The sequence below is a fragment of the Schistocerca americana genome, chromosome 1, assembly GCF_021461395.2.
Source record: "Schistocerca americana isolate TAMUIC-IGC-003095 chromosome 1, iqSchAmer2.1, whole genome shotgun sequence".
In the NCBI taxonomy this organism is placed as follows: Eukaryota; Metazoa; Arthropoda; class Insecta; order Orthoptera; family Acrididae; genus Schistocerca; species Schistocerca americana.
The window spans coordinates 862,761,833-862,782,231 of NC_060119.1; the positions used below are offsets into that span (position 1 = coordinate 862,761,833).

Consider the following 20,399-nt stretch of genomic DNA (forward strand, 5'->3'; position numbering starts at 1 on the left):
TACACAAAGGGAATTAACAATCTTGAACATAGAATGGTACTGGAGCTAGACACATGGGACATTCCATTTTGGAAGTTGTTAGGGAATTCAGTATTCTGAGATCCACAGTGTGAAGAGTAAGCTGAGACTATCAGATTTCAGACAATACCTCTCACAACAGGCAACACAGTGGCTGATGGCCTTCACTTAATGACCAACAGCAGTGGCAATGCTAACAGACGAGCAACACTGCGTGAAATAACCACAGAAATCAATTTGGGGCTTTCAGTAAATACATCCATTAGAACAGTGTGGCGAAATTTGGCATTAATTGGCTATGGCAGCAGACAACTGATGCAAGTGCATTTCTAACAGGATGACGTAGCCTGCATCTCTCCTGGGCTCGTGATCTTATAAGTTGGAAAACAGTGGCATGACCCCATCAAGTCATGGACACAAGTAGTCAACAAGACACTGTGCAATCTGGTGGTGGCTCCATAATGATGTGGGCTGTGTTTACATGGAAAAAGGTATAACTGAGCCAATCATTGACTGGAAATGATTATGTTCACCTATTTGGAGATCATTTTCAGCCATTCATGGACATCATGTTCCCAAACAATGACAGAATTTTTATGAATGACAGTGCTCCATGTCACCACACCATAGTTGTTCATGACTGGTTTGAAAAAAATTCTGGACAGTTCCATAGAATGACATGGCCACCCAGATTGCCTGACATGAATCCTACAAACATTTATGGTCAGTTCATCCACAAAATCCTGCACTGACAACACTTTCACAATTCTGTACAGCTATAGAGGCAGCATGGTTCAATATTTCTGCAGGGGAATTCCAACAACTTGTCAAGTCAAAGCCACATTAAGTTGCTACATTATGCTGAGCAAAAGGAGGTCTGACATGACATTAAGAGGTATCCCATAACTTTTGTTACCTCAGTGCATTGTACCTACTGTATTCCTAAAAAATATATCAAAAGAATCATCGAGAAATAAAATATGTAGTGGTACAAAAAGTACTCAACAATACTAATGCTAAGAGTTGTAATAGAGGTATGAACAATAAACTGAGCAACTGCCCGACTCTGGAAATGATTGTGTCATACCATAACATTTGAGCTTCTATAAGGTATTCTACTATGACAATGTGGTAAGTATGGAACTAATGGATAGACAAGGCTCATACACAGACACAGGTAGGCAGTGAAGAATGCACTGTTACAATAATAAACACGATTGCCATCTTATCTGAAGGGCCACAGCACTATACACATTTGACCACAGAGTTGTCACTAAGTTTGAGCAGTACAACAAGTGTGGACCTGTCTGAATCAGTGATTTAATAATATTTACTAGGACTGGACTGGTGGAATGCATTCCATTGTTCAGAAACCAAAAATATCTTAGAGCAGCTAAGTTGTGACTTGACTGCTACAGTAGAAGACACAATTAGAAAGCATGCACCTTATTAGGTATTTCTTATCACTACACACACACACACACACACACACACACACACACACACACACACACACACACATCCTTAAATTAAATCAGTCAACTGTCATTTACCATTCAACATACATACAACAGAATAGGCCTCATTTCTTATACATAATTAAATCATACATAATTATTGATCTGCTTATTTACAAATACACAAATTACAGATATTTACATGCATTTTGAATTTCAACATACAGCATATATACTCCATTCTTTAAAAGAAATCTGTAATAAATATTATTAAATTGGTTTTCACCAAACCTTTTCTACAATATTGTTTGAAGTAATTTATATGTTATGGACCACACTGAGAGTGGTAGTTTATTAAATATTTTTAGAAAATTGACTCTGGGTGAGTGGGCTGCTTTTACTGGCATGACTCTTGGAATATTAATTTTCATTTTGTCTGTATTGTTGTGGTGGCGAATTTTTCCTCTGCCATGAAATTCTTTTACAATTAGCTTAACATATAGCATTAAGGCATAATATTACATGAATATAATTATATCAGCAAATTTACAGTTGTATATATCTTAAATTTTCTGTACAAACGTCAACAGTTATCTCTTAGGCAAGCCCCACACCTTTCTCATAGGACTCTTTTTATATTTTCAACATATCACTTACATGAAACTTCCTGGCAGATTAAAACTGTGTGCTGGACTGAGACTAGAACTCGGGACCTTTGCCTTTCGTGGGCAAGTGCTCTACCAACTGAACTACCCAAGCATGACTCACGCTCCATCCTCACAGCTTTACTTCTACCAGTACCTCATCTCCTACCTTCCAAACTTTACAGAAGCTCTCCTGCAAACCTTGCAGAAGTGGCACTCCTGAAAGAAAGGATATTGCAGAGACATGGCTTAGCCACAGCCTGCAGGATATCTCTGCAATATCCTTTCTTTCAGGAGTGCTAGTTCTTCAAGGTTCGCAGGAGAGCTTCTTTAAAGTTTGGAAGGTAGGAGACGAGGTACTGGTAGAAGTAAAGCTGTGAGGACAGGGCATCAGTCATGCTTGGGTAGCTCAGCTGGTAGAGCACTTGCTCGCAAAAGGCAAAGGTACAGAGTTCGCGTCTCGGTCCGGCATACAGTTTTAATCTGCCAGGAAGTTTCATATCCATGCATACTCCACTGCAGAGTGAAAATCTCATTCTGGAAATATCACTTACATGTGAAGAGTGTCCCATCCCATACCAGGTCTCCATAAGAAATGTGGGACTGGAACAGTCTAAAATGTAAGTCTTAGATATTCAGAAGTAACTGCACCTCTCAATTTATGCAGTAGGTAGTTTACCCATGATATTCTTTCCCAAATATGACTGATGAAATCTTAAAAGTTCAAAGGACTTATTTTTTATTTCATTAGACAGTCCTAATATAATATGTTGGGTCTTATCTGGGTTATGCAGACGTTTGTTGGATGTGAACCATGTCACTTGTAATGTACCCCTCCCTCCTTTGTTGTCACAAATGTTTGTATGGTTTTAAAATTTGAGAGGAGTAAGATTTACAATAAACTTTTTGCTTATCTACTTATCTCATGCAGTTGGCTCCAGTTATTCAAGTGTAGGGGTCTGTATCTTGGAGCTGAAATTTTCACATTTTAGGTTCTCATGGTCCAACTGATCTACATAAATTTGAAGAATGCCTGTACAGAATTTTTCTTTTTACGATGTTTATTTGCATCACATTTTACAATATCACACTGTCTTTACAATTTTCATATTAACAAAGCCGAAATTACGTTGTTCATCCCAAATAAAAAAAACATGTCCGATCACATCAGAAACATGCCCACTATTACTTCACTCTGCAGTAATAACGATATTCCAAAGGGCTTACAATTTTTTTCGACAAATGAATTTACAGTAAATTATACTATTATTCTATAAATGAATCCAGAAATAAACATATTCAACAGAAGCAGATTGCATAATTAATAATAGAAATTTTAAGTTTACCAAATATTCCGTAGTTTCAAATGTTTCTAAAAAAAATAAATTTTAATTGTACATTCAGAGCTAGTACATATTTATCATACCAACAAAAATAAAGTAATTCAATTTCATGGTTTTTAACTTGAAATATAACATATTGTGTATAAAATTATATGCAATTTTTCAGATATATAGTCGAGATAATATTGACCTGTCCAAAACTCAAAAATATTTCTAGTATCGACTACTTCTGCTGAGGAAAAGTAATGTCCCTTTACAATATCCCCCTCACAAAATTTGGAAACAATCTGTTTACAATATTTTGTGACCTACTATAAGGTTTGCCAAATGTTGTACAAAATGATGCCAAAAGATATAACATAGATGTACAGAAGTATTTGAAATAATTATATATGTATTGGGAAGATAATCCCCCTACTTGAAAAACCATAGATTTATGAGGCTGACCTACTGAAATTTTTTGATCTAAAACAGTTACATTAGTTTGCATATTGTTTTTGACATCTAGAATTTTTTGGTTTAAACTGGTGATATTTTGTTCCATTTTTTCAGATATGGCCTTTTGTTCAACTCTAACATCATCAACATTCTTTGATCGTGTTGCTGATTCAACTACCAACTCATTTTCTAAAACAATAAATTTATTTTCTAAAACATCAGCTTTTTCAGTCACACTTTTAACCCCTCTGACAACCATTTTTTAACTCTGAAACTTGATTTTTAAGTTGACCTATTTGATCTTGTACTTTGTTTATTGTGCTATTGTTTTCAGTTCTTATTTCAGTTAACTGATCATTAATTGCACTAAATTTGCTATTATTATCTGACTTCATTTCCTCTAGTTTAGAAAAAATTAACTGTGAAATTTCAGTTTTTCCTGTTTCTTTATTGGCTACAGTTTCACTTGTCATGACTTCACATGTCATGACTGGATCCTACAGCTTTCATTTCTACCTCACTTCTACCCTCATCCCCATTCATTTTGTTAACAAGCACACGATCCCACAAACAAATTAACTTCACAAATAGTTTGTACTCATATTTCTTTTTTGATGTCCCTGGTTGTAGCTGCTAAGTCCTCATTCATTTGATCTGGTCCATCATTATTGGTAGTACGTAATCACTGCTGGTATGATTTGCTCTGTTGTTCAGCCCTCAGTCTTCTTGCTTCATATGACCGGAAACCCATTCATACATAAACTGCAAAGGGCACAAATCACCCTCCCTTCTGCAACAGACAAAACTTCATTATTTGTTAGTTGATCCCAGCTGAGCCCGCAGTTGTTATCTACCCCTCCCTCCTTTGTTATCACAACTCTCTTTAAGTCTTTCCATAAGAATTGAGAGGAGTACAATTTTATAATCTTACCCCTCTCATGTCATTTGTTGATTGCCACTCTTTTCATAATAAATTTCTTTTAATAAGCTTAGAGAGGAGTAAGATTTACAAATAACTATTTACTTATCTTCTTTTCTCATAGTTGGCTCCAGTTCTTCACATCTAGGGGTTGTTTCTTGAGGCTGAAATTTTTGATTTTATAGATTTTCATGGTTCCAATTGATGTAGTAACTACTGAAGAATTGCCTGTTTTTATCTTGTTTTCGTTTTTTCACGTTTTTCTTTGTTACACTGTGTTTACAGTTTCCACTTCAAAGCTGCAAAAATTACATTGTTATTTCCAAAATTAAAAACACATCCGATCTGTGTAGGTACATGGTCAAAGACCCCCGGATACATTACAGTCAAAATTTATTTGAAAAGAAAAAGGAATGGTGAAATAGCAATCGGCCATAAGGGTCGCGAAAGACATTAATTATAAATGAGCGGTAAGGTGCAGACAAAAGAAAAAAAAGTCATTCATTTTTCTTTGTATATGATTTTGTGTTTCACTCTCTCATATGTAGAAGGATGGTTAAGATGTATTGCTCAAAATATGATGTATTACGAGTGTTATGCATTATTTTGGAATCTACATAAGAGAAGACTTAGCAACAGTAATAAGTATTTTTATCAAAGTGAAGTGGAGCCAAGTAAGGAGGATTTTCTTCATTTTTGGACATGTACTGGTGTCCTTGAAGTTGGCTGCTTGCATCAACAACTGAAATGTAAGAGAGCAAGTCCAAATAGCCTAAATATGCACATGCAGAACATTTATAACAATGCAATTGTACTATACTTTAAATTTTTCTTTTCCATTCATTTTTTTATTATTGTAATACAATTGGCAACCTGAGAGCCATGACTTCAGGGCACTGATTATAAGTAGGGTTTGTTGACTATTTTTTGTAAGAAATTTCTATGACATTGTTATTAGCCACAAAAACTAATTTTCTGTATTTTCTGATTGCATGAATCACAACAGGGAGCAAGTAAAGCAAAAAGGCAAAAATTGAGGAGAAAATTTTAGAAAGGAATAAGAGTTGGCCACAGGTTACGTAAAATTTTTCATAATAAGATGTTCTGTTAGGCACAGCAAAGGTAGGACAGCTATGCAAGCTACTTACATGGTTACGCTTGGTTGCAACTCTTTTGAAGTAGATAGAAACTGTTTCCTCATTATTCTCTTCCCTGAATTTTGTAGTGGAAAATTTACAGGAATTTTTCTGTGTGATACATGTGATAAGTAAAACATAAAGAATTGTGACACAATTGTGTGCATATCATAACAGAGGTAAAACAATCTTTGATGTTGTGTAAACAACAATTATCAAGTGTAATAATTAGCATATGACATTTTAACATTTTTTGTAAAGTTTTCATTTTTGCATATTCATACAACATGGTGGAAAAATATATGTCCATTGATGATAGAAATAGCAAAAACACAATAAACCAACATGGAGCATGATAATAAGTCCCACTAATAAATATGAAATATTGAAAGTAATTAACACTATGAAACCCAAAAAGGCTGCAGGACTGGATGAAGTGCCAATGACAATAATAAAAAAAAAGTCGCCTCAAAAATTTTGGAACCACTGGTACATATTGCCAATTTATCATTCAATGAAGGTGTGTTCCCCCACAGGCTGAAAATTTCTAAGGTTAAACCATTATTCAAAAAAGGGTATATACATAATGCAGAAAACTATAGACCTACATTCATCCTTCCATCTTTATCAAAAATTTTTGAAAAACTGATGAAAATTAGATTCATAAGCTACCTTGACACCTTCAATCTTCTAAATTGTAATCAACATGGTTTTCGTACTGGTCACAGCACAGGAACAGCTATACAGGCCCATACGGAAGAAATTATTCGTAATTTAGACAATAACAAATGTGTGGTAGGAATAAACCTAGATCTTTCCAAGACCTTCAAGATCATCAAATTCTCCTTGACAAACTGGAGGCAATAGGCATCAGAGGAATTGGGAGGAAATGGTTTGAATCCTATCTCCAAGATAGAACTCAGGTTGTGAAACTCACCTCATCTCAGAATAAGCAAAAAATAAAGTGGGTATTTGATGCTGAGAAAGTGGCAGTAGGTGTCCCTCAGAGTAGTGTTCTTGGCCCCATATTATTCCTAATCTATATAAGTGACACTGAAAGGCCTAACAGAAATTATGTTATTTGCAGATGATACAAGCATAACTATAAATGATGACAGCAAATCCTTATTCACTACAGCTGAAAAGGTTCTGAAGAGTGTGCAACAATGGTTTTACACTAATAAGTTAACATTCAATTTAAATAAAACAAATTACATACAGTATGGTAAAGTAAATGAGAAGGATGATTACCATTTATCAATGAGTGGCCATGATATAGAGAAAGTGTGGTCTACAAAATTTTTGGGCATGTACATTGATCAGCACTTGAGCTGGAAAGACCATGTCACATACATATCCAAAAAACTCAATGCAGCATGTTTTGCACTGAGAATAATTTCTAGAGTTTGCAGTACAGAGTGTACAAGATTAGTGTATATGGCTTATTTTGATTCTATTATATCCTATGGAATAACATTCTGGGGTGTAACTAAATGTCGCTTGAGAGAGGTTTTTAAATTCCAGAAAAGGGCCATTAGAATTAGCTCTCCACAAACACACTGCAAGCCCTTGCTCATGCAGCTAAACATACTTACAGTACCATCTTTGTACATATTAAAAGGCAGGCTGCATACAAGAACACATTTGAGTAGTTTACGTGTAAATTCAGATCTTCATGACTACAATACATGTATCTGTAAGAACTACATGTAGAAAGAACAAGAAAAACAAAAACTCAAAAACATGTGAGCCATTATGGAATAAAGCTTTATAATGCTCTGCCACTCTGCATCAGGGGAACAGAAGATGAAGGAAAATTTAAGTCAGAATTAAAAAAGTTTCTGATAAATAAGTGTTTTTATAGCATAGAGGAATATTTTGAATCCTTAAATCACTCACAGATAATTGTATTGTCAATATCATGTTGTTCTCATTGCCAGTTGTATGTCTCGTTTATACTCTTTTAACTCTAAATTATGTGTAATATGTGTTTTCCAAAATGTACTAAATATATATAAATCCTTTATATATATTACATATTAAAAGAGCATGTAAAAGAACAACCCATTAATTCAATGTTTTAATTTCCAACATATTATATAATGTTAATTTGATGTGTTTTAATTCAATGTTTTAACTTTCAACAAAATGTTAATTTCGTGTATTTGATGTAAATTTGTAATATTATGCTGTGCATATTCTGGACAATATCATGACAATTCCTGTGTCATGTAAATGATGCAAAGGATGATAATAAATGAAATGAAATGAAATGAAATTGCGTGACTGAACAGTTGAAGCTCAGGCGCCATGCATGCCTGCTGCAGAAGGGTTAAGTAGGTCAGAGATGAGTGTCGCAGGTGTGACAAATGATAGTGATGCTCCACGGTGGAATAACCTTGAGGGCATAAGGTTTACAAATGACGAGACATTGTCCCGCATCTCCCAGAGTGATATACCACTCATGAATGAAATACTGGAGAGCGATACAATTATGAATCTTGACAACACATTACAAACACCACTTGGTCACAACACAAACATTAACTTGGAGAGTTTAGCTGACAGCAACCACAGTAGTACAAGTGATGTACTGCTATGGCAGTTGTTATCTAATATAAACACGAAATTAGACAGTACCAACAAAAATTTCAGTGATATGAAATAAGATATAATTACCAAAATTGATAATTTCACACAAGATATGAACAGGGTGAAACAGTAACAAAACATTGTTACACAGATCTAAATATAATGAAATAAAAAAAATATTCAAGGATTTACAAGACACAGTCTCTCAGAAGTTCGATGACTTAGCCAAAAATTTTCACACTGAAATCGACGAAAAATTGAATTATATGAAAAAACAAGTAAAGCATGAAGTACTTTCTGAAGTGAATGGTAACATTATGGAGTTAAAACAGAAGATATATTCTTTTAACAACCATCATGATCTAGTAGAGCAACAGATAAAGGAAATCACAGATGAGAAAACAAATATTGAAGCCACACAAAACAGGTTGTGTTAGACAGAAAGAATGGTAACCACTGTCATTAACAAAGTAAACAAAGACTATGAGGGTGTACCTCTAGCTGCAGATCTTACTTTAAGGGCAGCAACATTAGAAGTTGACTCAGCATGTGCTAAGAAGGAGAGAGAGAATGTCAATGAAAATCTAAGTGATATCATTAGTCAAGCTGAAGCAGGTATGTCAGATAAGAGTAAGACCACTGCAGAGAAGTTAGTAACCAATTGTAGGTTATACACAGATGTAGTAAAAAAGCTATTTAGAAAAAAGAAAATGAAATAATGAACAAGGTAAACAGGTGTCCAGCTCTGAGGACTAAAAAACAGCTAAAAGCTTTTTTCATAAATTCGTACTACAGAAACTGATGAACAGTGACTTATTACTCAACTTGTTACAAAAAAATAGGCCTTGATTATGGATTGGTAAGTGTCAGGAAGACGTTATTAACATTAAGCAGGTGTTAGTTAATGCAAATATTCTTAACAAACCTGATATGTCCAAGGATTTTTGTTTATCCACTGATACCTCATCTCAGGGACTGGGGGCATGCTTGTTCCAGATGCGAGAAGAAGAAGGTAAGGAAGCACCCAAGGTCGTCAGTTTTGCTTGTCTAACATTATCAGAAGCAGAATTGGAAAGTTTAGCTGTAATATGGGCATTTAAAAAGTGAATATTTTTTATGGGGTAAGAATACCAAAGTTTACTGTGACCATCAGTCACTGTCATTTCTTTTAACATGTAAACTATTGCACTGTAAATTAGTTAGGTGGAGTCTATATTTACAAAAATTCAATTTCAAGATCATTTATATTAAAGGAAGTCAGATGTTATTGCAGATGCATTGTCTAGGTTACTACGAGGTTTACAGGTATCCAGTGAATTAACAGAGCAAGATGAAGAAATCAAAACATTATTAATGCAAGGTACAACAAAACAGTCTGATTACCATAAATATTGTAAGCAAATGAAAATTATACAACAGCAAGATTGCAGACGGAGTAAAGACGTGAAAACCTTAAACAAGATGAAGGTGGAAAGGTAAGTAAATGGTATCAGGAGTACAAGGGCGTTTTGTTTCATAGGAAACATGAAAATTCTGATCAATGGTGTGTGTGTATTCCTGAAGATTATATCGACAAATTTGGAAGACACATACATGAAGTATGGGGAGATTATGGAGTAGGCAAATACACTGAAAAAACTTCAACACTTTGTTATACTCCAAATTTGAGAAGGCGAGTCATTCAGGTATTAAGAAAGTGTGCAATATGTCAAAAATCAAAACAGTCCAATGTGTGAAAATATACTGAGCTACACCCAATACTTACAAAAAACCCTCTAGATGTAGTATCCCTGGACATAGATGGTCCATATCCAAGAAGTAAAGGAAGGGTAAGACATGTAGTAGCACTATACAATATTTTCTAGAAACATCAAAATGTATGCCATTAAAAATGCAGCTGCTACGAATATCAGAAAAAGAAATGAGGGAGACTAATTTAGTAGAATAGGTAAACCAAAGGTACTACTAACTGATAATGCTTGATATTTCATTGGGTAAAAGTGTGTAATGTAACGGACTATTTAAATTACCGATACCACCGGCTGGCGAGGTGTGCGCTGCCGTCAATCAACTTGAAGGAGCAAGTGAACTTTAACTACGTAAACATAAAGTGAAATATTATTATTTTGTTACAAAACTGTTGAAACACTACTGTTCATACTATGTTTTTCATATATGTATACATGTGATGTGTAAAATATCGATATACAACCAAGGTTGGCAGTACTGCTCAGTTTGTAAACTCTGTGAACAGGAGCTGGTTGTCTAGAGACAATGGGCAGTTGGTGTTGAGACGTCTTGTAATATGTGTGCTTTGAGAAGCTCATGGATAGAGGGAACGAAATGATGTATTGGAAAAGCTGTTACATTGAAAATTATTGAATATCGTCATGATCAGCATTTATAAAATAAAAGTTGGAACTTTAACAATGTGTCAGTTATTACGCAACAGAATACACACTCTGGACCTCAAATTGATTTAACAAACAGCGGATGGCAAGATTCATCACTGGACTAAGAGCGTGCAGCAACGACCAATAAAGGTAAGAAAGTTTTATTACTCTAAATTCAAATTGTGATGTTACCTATCTTTCTCCATGTCTTCAACCCTGTATGTACTCTGTGATTGTTTTCGTACTGACGGTGACGATATGGACGAAATCAAAACAGACCCGTTAAAAACGTGTGTGTGCGAAAAGTTACAGAATGAACTTAAAATAGTAAGAAAGGAACTTAAGTATTCGAAAACAATTATATGTTTGCTAACAAACGAACTACAGAAGCGAGAATCAGGCAAGATAGAAATATGCAAAAACTACAGATTTGATGCACCCAACATAAATCACGATTCACAACACAGTGTGCATACCACAACACAGAACGCAGTTCAAAAAGGAAATCAATCTATGGGTGCAGCAATGAAAATGCAAACCTTTGCTCCTGAGAGTCAGTCAGTGAATAGGAGACCCAAAATATTCGTTGCCTCAGATAGCCATGGCAGAGACTGTGCAAGAAACATTTTAAACTTAGCTTCAAATAAATATGATGTTGAAGGGAAGGTGATACCAGGTGCCCCCACTAGTGTAATACTAAAAAAATCCAATGACCTCCGTAAGTTGACAAGTGAAGATTTTGCAGTTATCTGGGCAGGGGCTAACGATGTAGCAAAGAATGAAACCAAGTTGGCAATTCATTCACTACATAAAGCCTTGTCAGCATTACAAAATACAAATACAAAAGTGATTGTAGTTGGTGTACCACATAGACATGACCTGCCTGAATGGTCTTGTGTAAACCAAGAAATTCAATCTGCAAACAGAAAATGTCTATATTGTGTTATGTAATTAATAACACTGTGTTTTAGTGAATGGCGCACTGTGATACACGTTTTAATATGTCTTTAGGAGAGGAAATGAATAACCAAATAAAAAATGCAGGGTGCCATTTAAAAAAGTCATACTGCTGTTCATATCTTTGTAAAAAAACAAAGCTACAATGAAGGCAAACATGCTGTCCCCCTGATGGCAAAAGAACTTTTGCTTGAAACATTTTGTATTTTGCATCTGGACAAACAGTTATTTAGGATGGTCAAGATAAATGGGACACCCTGTATACACATATGTTCACAAATTTTTTTGTGTCTCAAAATTATTATTCCTTATTAGCTCTCTGTTACGCAAATTGCCTGGAAGAGTCTTACACATTCTGGCAATGTGCAATACTCTTCAGGGGGTATTGAAGCATAACAGACCAGAATGGAAAGCATATTCATTTGATCATTACCACAACTGTTAGTTCACTGAGGGCTAGCCACTACCCAAATTCAAATACTGTTTTAAGAATGTAATGTATCTATTTTGTTTATTACTTGAGTATGCCATTTACATCAGATGCTAACATTCCAAATTAGACAAATAACAAAATAATCATAATGTCAGAAACATCAAATAAAGTAGTAATCTCCACCCAGTGGATAATGTAATGTGTAAATGATTGTAAATTACTAACATATCACAAACCCATCAAACTCAGTCAACTGTTAGCAACAACTAAAAATTTTATATTTTATTTTAATCAACATATAATGAAAACTTATTGTATCCAGTTGCTCATTTTTGTTTATTGAACAAAATTCATAAAGCAGTGTTTACTATAGTACAGGGTGATTCAAAAAGAATACCACAACTTTAAAAATGTGTATTTAATGAAAGAAACATAATATAACCTTCTGTCATACATCATTACAAAGAGTATTTAGAAAGGTTTTTTTTCACCCAAAAACAAGTTCAGAGATGTTCAATATGGCCCCCTCCAGACACTCGAGCAATATCAACCCGATACTCCAACTCGTTCCACACTCTCTGTAGCATATCAGGCGTAACAGTTTGGATAGCTGCTGTTATTTCTCGTTTCAAATCATCAATGGTGGCTGGGAGAGGTGGCCGAAACACCATATCCTTAACATACCCCCATAAGAAAAAATTGCAGGGGGTAAGATCAGGGCTTCTTGGAGGCCAGTGATGAAGTGCTCTGTCACGGGCTGCCTGGTGGCCGATCCACCGCCTCGGGAAGTTGACGTTCTGGTAGTTATGGACAGATAAGTGCCAATGTGGTGGTGCTCCATCCTGCTGAAATATGAATTGTTGTGCTTCTTGTTCGAGCTGAGGGAACAGCCAATTCTCTAACATCTCCAGATACTGTAGTCCAGTTACAGTAGCACCTTCGAAGAAAAAGGGACCAAAAACTTTATTGGTTGAAATGGCACAGAAAACGTTCACCTTAGGCAAGTCACGCTCATACTGAGTTGTTTCCCGTGGATTCTCAGTGCCCCATATACAGACATTGTGACAGTTGACTTTCCCGTTAGTGTGGAAAGTTGCTTCATCACTAAACACAATCTTTGAAACGAAAGATTCATCTGTTTCCATTTGAGCAAGGATAAAATCACAGAAATCGATTCTTTTAATCTTATCAGCTGCAGACAGTGCTTGAACCAATTTCAGACGATAAGGTTTCATAACTAACCTTTTTGTAGGACTCTCTATACAGTTGATTGTGGAATTTGCAGCTCTCTGATAGCTCTTCATGTCAATTTTCCTGGGCTGCGAACAAATGCTTGCTGGATGCGTGCTACATTTTCATCACTCGTTCTCGGCCGTCCAGAACTTTTCCCTTTGCACAAACACCCATCCTCTGGAAACTGTTTATACCAACGTTTAATACACCACCTATCAGGAGGTTTAACACCATACTTTGTTCGAAATGCACGCTGAACAACTGTCGTCGATTCAATTCTGCCGTACTCAATAACACAAAAAGCTTTCTGTTGAGCGGTCGCCATCTTGGCATCAACTGACACTGACGCCTAGTCAACAGCGCCTCAAGCGAACAAATGTACAACTAAATGAAACTTTATAGCTCCCTTAATTCGCCGACAGATAGTGCTTAGCTCTGCCTTTTGTTGTTGCAGAGTTTTAAATTCCTAAAGTTGTGGTATTCTTTTTGAATCACCCTGTATAATCTTTCAGTTTTTTGTAGAACTTCAATATACATAGGATAAGCTGGCAAATCCATTCCATTAAATGAAAGAGAAGTCAACAAGTAAAGGGCATTAACCCCTATCAAAAAATGTAAATGTACATTTGTACATGCAAAAAGACTGTACGTCTCCATACCATGTCAACGTACAGTGTGGGGCCAATTGTGTAGGTACATTGTGAAAGACCTCCTGGATGTAGTAAAGTTAAAATTCATTTGTTTTAAAAAAAGTGAATGATGATACAGTGATCAACCATAATTTTCTGCAAAGACATTAACTATCTATCACCCTTCAAACAAGAAGCAGTTGTTCGTTAGGAAAATGTAAGTGAGTTGTATGATGAATGAGGTAGTGTGTTTGGAATGTGAAGGACATTGGGAGAGGAAGTTCTCAATTGTGGCAAGACCTTGAGAATGAGGGATGTTGGTGTATAGGGATGTGGCAAAAATAGTGATAATAGGGATCCAGGAGGAAAAGGGGTGGGGGTGGTGGAGAGTCAGTGAAGGAAGTGGTTGGTATCTTTGTCATGTGGGGCTAGATTTGAGGTAGTTAGTTGGAAGAGTTAGTCAATGGGGGATGAAAGCCTTTCAGTGGGAGCACAAATAACCAGCTACAATGGGGCATCCAGGATTGTTGGGTTTGCGGATTTTGTGGAGCATAAAGAAGTAGATGGGCTGGGTGTCAGAGGGGTGAAGAGGCAAATGGATTCAAGAGAGAGGTTCTGGGAAAGGCCTAAGGCTTTAAGCAGGGATTGGAGGTTATATTGGACTTCTGTGATGGGATCATTCTGGCAGAGCTTATAAGTGGAGGAATCAGGTAATTGACATAGGCCTTTCACTGTGTAGGCACTGTGATTCATAATGAGAGTGGTGGAACCTTTGTTTGCAGGGAAGATGATTAGCTCAGGATCTGCTTTGAGTCTGTGCACAGCTGTCTTTTTTTATGCTGAAAAGTCGGTGTCCTTATGAAGGGACCTGGTGAAGGATGATGAGGCCGAATTGGAAGTAAGAGATTGCCAGGTGACAAGCAGGTGATTAGGTGGGAGTAGGAGAGGATCGCAGTTGGATGGTGGATGAACTGGGAGAGACAGGGTTCAATGTTGGCATTAGGCTGCCTCTGGTTGGAAGGATTGATGGCAAAAGAAGTTTCTCCACCGCATACACCTTACTTTCAAGTGTAAGATGGCAGCTAGCGTAAAAGTTAAGCAAGTGTCCTTCCAGAAAAACGTAAATTTTGGCGCAAAAAAAGAAATCATGTGAAAACTGTAAGGATGAAATTATGAAACTGAGTGAATGCATAACTAGCTTACAGTTCATAATCGGTAGTTTGAAAATGGATATTTTGAAAATACAACAAGAAAATAGTGAGCTAAACACACTAAAATTTGCACTGGATAGTTCGTCCATTACGGAAAGGTGGTCAAATGTGAAGTGCAATAACAGCAAGACCAAAGTGCAAAATCAGAAAACCTGTGAAAGTAACACAAGCTTTGCGTATGGAAACACACTTCAAGTACTTTCAACTGCTGATAGTGTAAATGCAACATATAGTTCGCATGAATGATGGGATAAGCAAAAAGACACTGTGAATAAGGTAGGAGAAGAAAATTTATTGATGAAAACAAGCGTGAACAATGTCAATGTAAATGTGCTGACCAAAAATTGTGCCAAAGTGTTTAGTAAAACAATACAAAACGATTCCCACATTGTGAACTTACTTTACTTTTTGGTGTCCAGAAACTACAATTTGTTTGCCCAGTATTGGGCAATGTCCAATGCTTCTTCTTTAGCCAGCCATAGATCTTCAAGGGTGCATCTGTGGGGGCAGACAGGGCATTGTAGAAGATGTTCCATGTCCTGTTGAGTGCCGCAGTCACATTTGTTGTCATTTTCGCCCAACAAACCCCATTTGATGAGATTAGATTTCACATGAGCCACCGCAGTTCTGATGCAGTTAAGGATTCTCCAGGTTTTCCAATGCCGCTTGGTGGGTCCTCTCTTAGTGGATAGTAGATGGGGGGCTCATCTAAGGTGCAACTTAGGAAACGGCGTCTGGATTTGAGTCTGCTGGGGCCACACTCTAGGCCAAATATTGAGTGATGGGCATCAAAGGTTTGTTTTAGCTTCTCGGTATGTTCATGGGCTTTCCTACATGAGTCAGGGTTTGTGAAACCTGCGGCCCTGTGAAGATTTTCTATGGGGGTTGGTTTCATGCAGCCTGTCACTATCCTGTATGTTTCATTCAAGCTAATATCTACCTTTCTTGCGTGGGCGGATCTGCACCATACCGGGCAAGCATATTCGGCAGTTGAGAGGCACAAAGCTTGGGCTGAAGTTCTGAACACAGTAGGTTTGGCATCCCATTTGCTATTGGACAGCTTTCTTATTAGGGAATTTCGTGCTTCTACTTTTTTGCATGTTTTTCGCAATGATATTTGTATGTCAATGTTCTGTCCAGCACGGCGCCAAGGTAGGTGGGAGTATCTGTGTGTTCTAGTAATGTCCCACCCCAGGTAACATTGAGCCTGTACTTTGCCTGCCTCGAGTTCAGATGGAATGCATTCACTTGAGTTTTGAAGGGATTGGGTTTTAGAGAATTCTTTTTGTAGTAGGTTGACATTGTAGAAAGGGCGGTTTCTAGTTTCTCCTCAATGGCTTCAAACCTGTTGCCTTGAACTGTTATTGCCAAGTCATCTGCATATACAAAAGTTTTGGTTTTGTCTGGAGTTTGTTGGTCATTTGTATATATGTTGAATAGGATTGGTGCCAACACGCTCCCTTGGGCGAGCCCATTTCTCTGATTCTGGCAGCGACTCTTTTTCCCCTCAAGTATTACAAAGAACTGTCTATTTTGGAGCAGGGATTCGATTATCTTGACTAGATGGTAGCCTTTCAGGGTCTCGTACGTTTTATGTGGTAGTGTCCAGTGATCTACTGTATCATAGGCGGAACTTAGGTCGACTAGTGCCAGCCCGGTGATTAGTTTATTCTCAAACCCATCCTCGATATGTTCCGTCAATGCCAGAATTTGACTGGTACAGGACTTTCCAGGTCTAAAACCTGCTTGGTGTGGAATTAGCTTTGATCTTCTCTATTCTGTTGAGGATCAATCTTTCATAGAGCTTAAACAGGTGGCAGAGAAGGGTTATGGGTCAATAGCTCTTCGGAGACTCTGGGTCCTTCCCGGGCTTAAGGAGAGCCACCACTTTTGACTTCCTCCACAGCTTTGGGATTTGAAAGGTTTCACGGCACACGTTAAAAAGTCCAAGTATCCAGACCCTGGCGCCAAGGCCAAAGTTTTTAACCTGTTCCACGCAAATATCATCAAACCCAGCGGCTTTCCCATTCTTCATGGTATTTATGCCATTGTTCAACTCTCTCATGGTAAATGGTTTCTGGAAGTTGGTGTTTTCCGTTGACAGTAGGTGTGTGATTTTAGTTTTCTGGCGTTTGGAGTTGAGCTTGCCATTTAGCAGGAATTGGTTGGCCACCTGGTTTGGAGTTACATTGGCTGGGGCCTTGCTTAGCCTTGGGTCACCATCCAGTTTCTTAATCAGGTTCCAGGCTATTTTGCTACTGTGGGACATATCCATTCTTTCTAGGGTTGCTATCCACTTCTTCTCGTGTGCCTCACTGAGGCGTGACATTAAAGCTGTGCCACAGGTGACGGTTTCATTGCTGAATGGGTCTTCCGTGAACAATACTTGATACTTCTCCAGGATGTCCTTTGAGGCATATGAGAGCCCTGGGATATAGTGTTGTCTGCAGCCCCTAGGAATATAGTGTCTAGATACCTTTCGCAAAGTCTCAACAAAGATAAGATAATTATTTGGTGTTGGGGTCAGACTGGCTAATTCCTCATCCAGCGCTTGGGAATATTCTGACCACCTAGCCTTTTTAAAGTTGAATCTCCTACAGAAAGGTATTTTGGTTGTTTTGATTGTTGAGTAGACTTGGATTCCAATAGGTCAATGTTGTGTCTTTGGGATTGCATCATATACTCTTTTGCAGCAGGTGTCGTAGATGTTCCAGCTGATGAAGCAAATATCAGAATTGTAGCCGCGCTTCCAAATTTTGCTGTTGAAGGAGCAGGAGAGCTTGGGGTCGTGGAGAAGTGAGAGGTTATTTGCCTCAGCCCATTGTTCTAGCAGCTGACCATTGGCGTCTGTCTCGTCGTAGCCCCAGGTGGTGCTGTGGCTGTTAAAGTCGCCCAAAACGAAGTGTGTCCTTTGGTTATTGAAGCTTTCTGGTGTTGAAATGTGTAAGTTCTGGCCGGGGGGTTTATACACGGAGCATATTGTAAATGATCCACTCTCTATGGCTAACACTTCAATGTTGTTGGTGATTGTCTTACTCGTGGAAGAGAGCAGCATCTCGGGTCTGGTAAATGTTGCGCTCTCATACCTTCTGTGAGGTGCTTTTAATGCCAAGCTCATTCCTTTGATATTGGGTCTGTTTACTGTTTCATCTCTACGCATTTCCTGCAGGCACAGTACGTCCCACTATTCTGATTGGCATAGTTGCAAAATTACATCTTCTTTATTCTTGGTGATTCCCTCGACATTCAGGTTGATGATTGTCAGGGTTGGCCCTGAAAAGGACTTGTTTTTGTTTTTGGCTTTTGATTGCATTGGTTTCTGGTGGTGGAAGGTTTGGACGTTGTCCGATTGGGCAACACCTGCAGGTTTTTAAGGCCAAGTACAACGAAGCCAAAAAAATCTTTAAGAAAGAGCTTTCAAATCTGAAAAAACAGATATACAGCAGTGAAATAGCTCAATCAGACAATATAGCCAAGACCTCATGGAGAATTGTAAATCAATTTCGCAAAGCCACACCGAAGCCAGAAACTGAAATTTTAATTATAAGACATGAAGGAAACACAATTAAAGATCCTAATAAAGTCTGCAATGTTTTCAATAAATACTTTATATCTGCAGCTGTTAGTCCAATTAATAACACAGTTGTGAGTAGTGAGGTAAAGCTCTGCCCCTTTGAAGAGCCACATTTTGAATTCAAACAAGTAAGTGAAACAGAAAGAGGCAGGATAATAAATAACCTAAAAAATAAGTTCTCATCTGGATGGGATGGTTTGAGTAGTATCGTGATTAAAAAATGTAATAAGGAATTAGTTAAAATAATCACCCACCTGGTAAACTGCAGTATCAGAGAACATACATTTCCAAATGTATTGAAATGGAGCACAGTTAAACCAGTGCATAAAAAAGGATCCAAGGAAGAGGTTTCAAATTTCAGGCCCATATCATTAATACCTGTCTTCAGCAAAGTATTTGAAGTTGTGCTGCTGACACAACTTAGTGACTATTTCTTGAAAAATAAGTTCCTAACAGAGACACAACACGGATTCCAATGGCCAGCTTCACACGTCCGTCCACATCGAACCCACCAACAAGCAACAGTACCTCCATTACGACAGCTGCCACCCATTCCACATCAAACGGTCCCTTCCCTACAGCCTAGGTCTTCGTGGCAAACGAATCTGCTCCAGTCCGGAATCCCTGAATCATTACACCAACAACCTAACAACAGCTTTCGCATCCCACAACTACCCTCCCGACCTGGTACAGAAGCAAATAACCAGAGCCACTTCCTCATCCTCTCAAACCCAGAACCTCCCACAGAAGAACCACAAAAGTGCCCCACTTGTGACAGGATACTTTCCGGGACTGGAACAAATTCTGAATGTGGCTCTCCAGCAGGGATACGACTTCCTCAAATCCTGCCCAGAAATGAGATCCATCCTTCATGAAATCCTCCCCACTCCACCAAGAGTGTCTTTCTGCCGTCCACCTAACCTTCGTAACCTCTTAGTTCATCCCTATGAAATCCCCAAACCACCTTCCCTACCCTCTGGCTCCTACCCTTGTAACCGCCCCCGGCGTAAAACCTGTCCCATGCACCCTCCCACCACCACCTACTCCAGTCCTGTAACCCAGAGGGTGTACACGATCAAAGGCAGAGCCACGTGTGAAAGCACCCACGTGATCTACCAACTGACCTGCCTACACTGTGACGCATTCTATGTGGGAATGACCAGCAACAAACTGTCCATTCGCATGAATGGACACAGGCAGACAGTGTTTGTTGGTAATGAGGATCACCCTGTGGCTAAACATGCCTTGGTGCACGGCCAGCACATCTTGGCACAGTGTTACACCATCCGGGTTATCTGGATACTTCCCACTAACACCAACCTATCCGAACTCCGGAGATGGGAACTTGCTCTTCAATATATCCTCTCTTCCCGTTATCCGCCAGGCCTCAATCTCCGCTAATTTCAAGTTGCCGCCACTCAT

At 38.0% G+C, this 20,399-nt stretch overlaps 1 protein-coding gene across 1 annotated transcript in view; it reads right to left on the reverse strand.

Annotated features, from left to right (window-relative positions):
* The window catches only part of LOC124594788 (tektin-1), a 121,503-nt gene that overhangs the window by 15,559 nt on the left and 85,545 nt on the right, over nt 1-20,399 (reverse strand). The window lies entirely within an intron of this gene.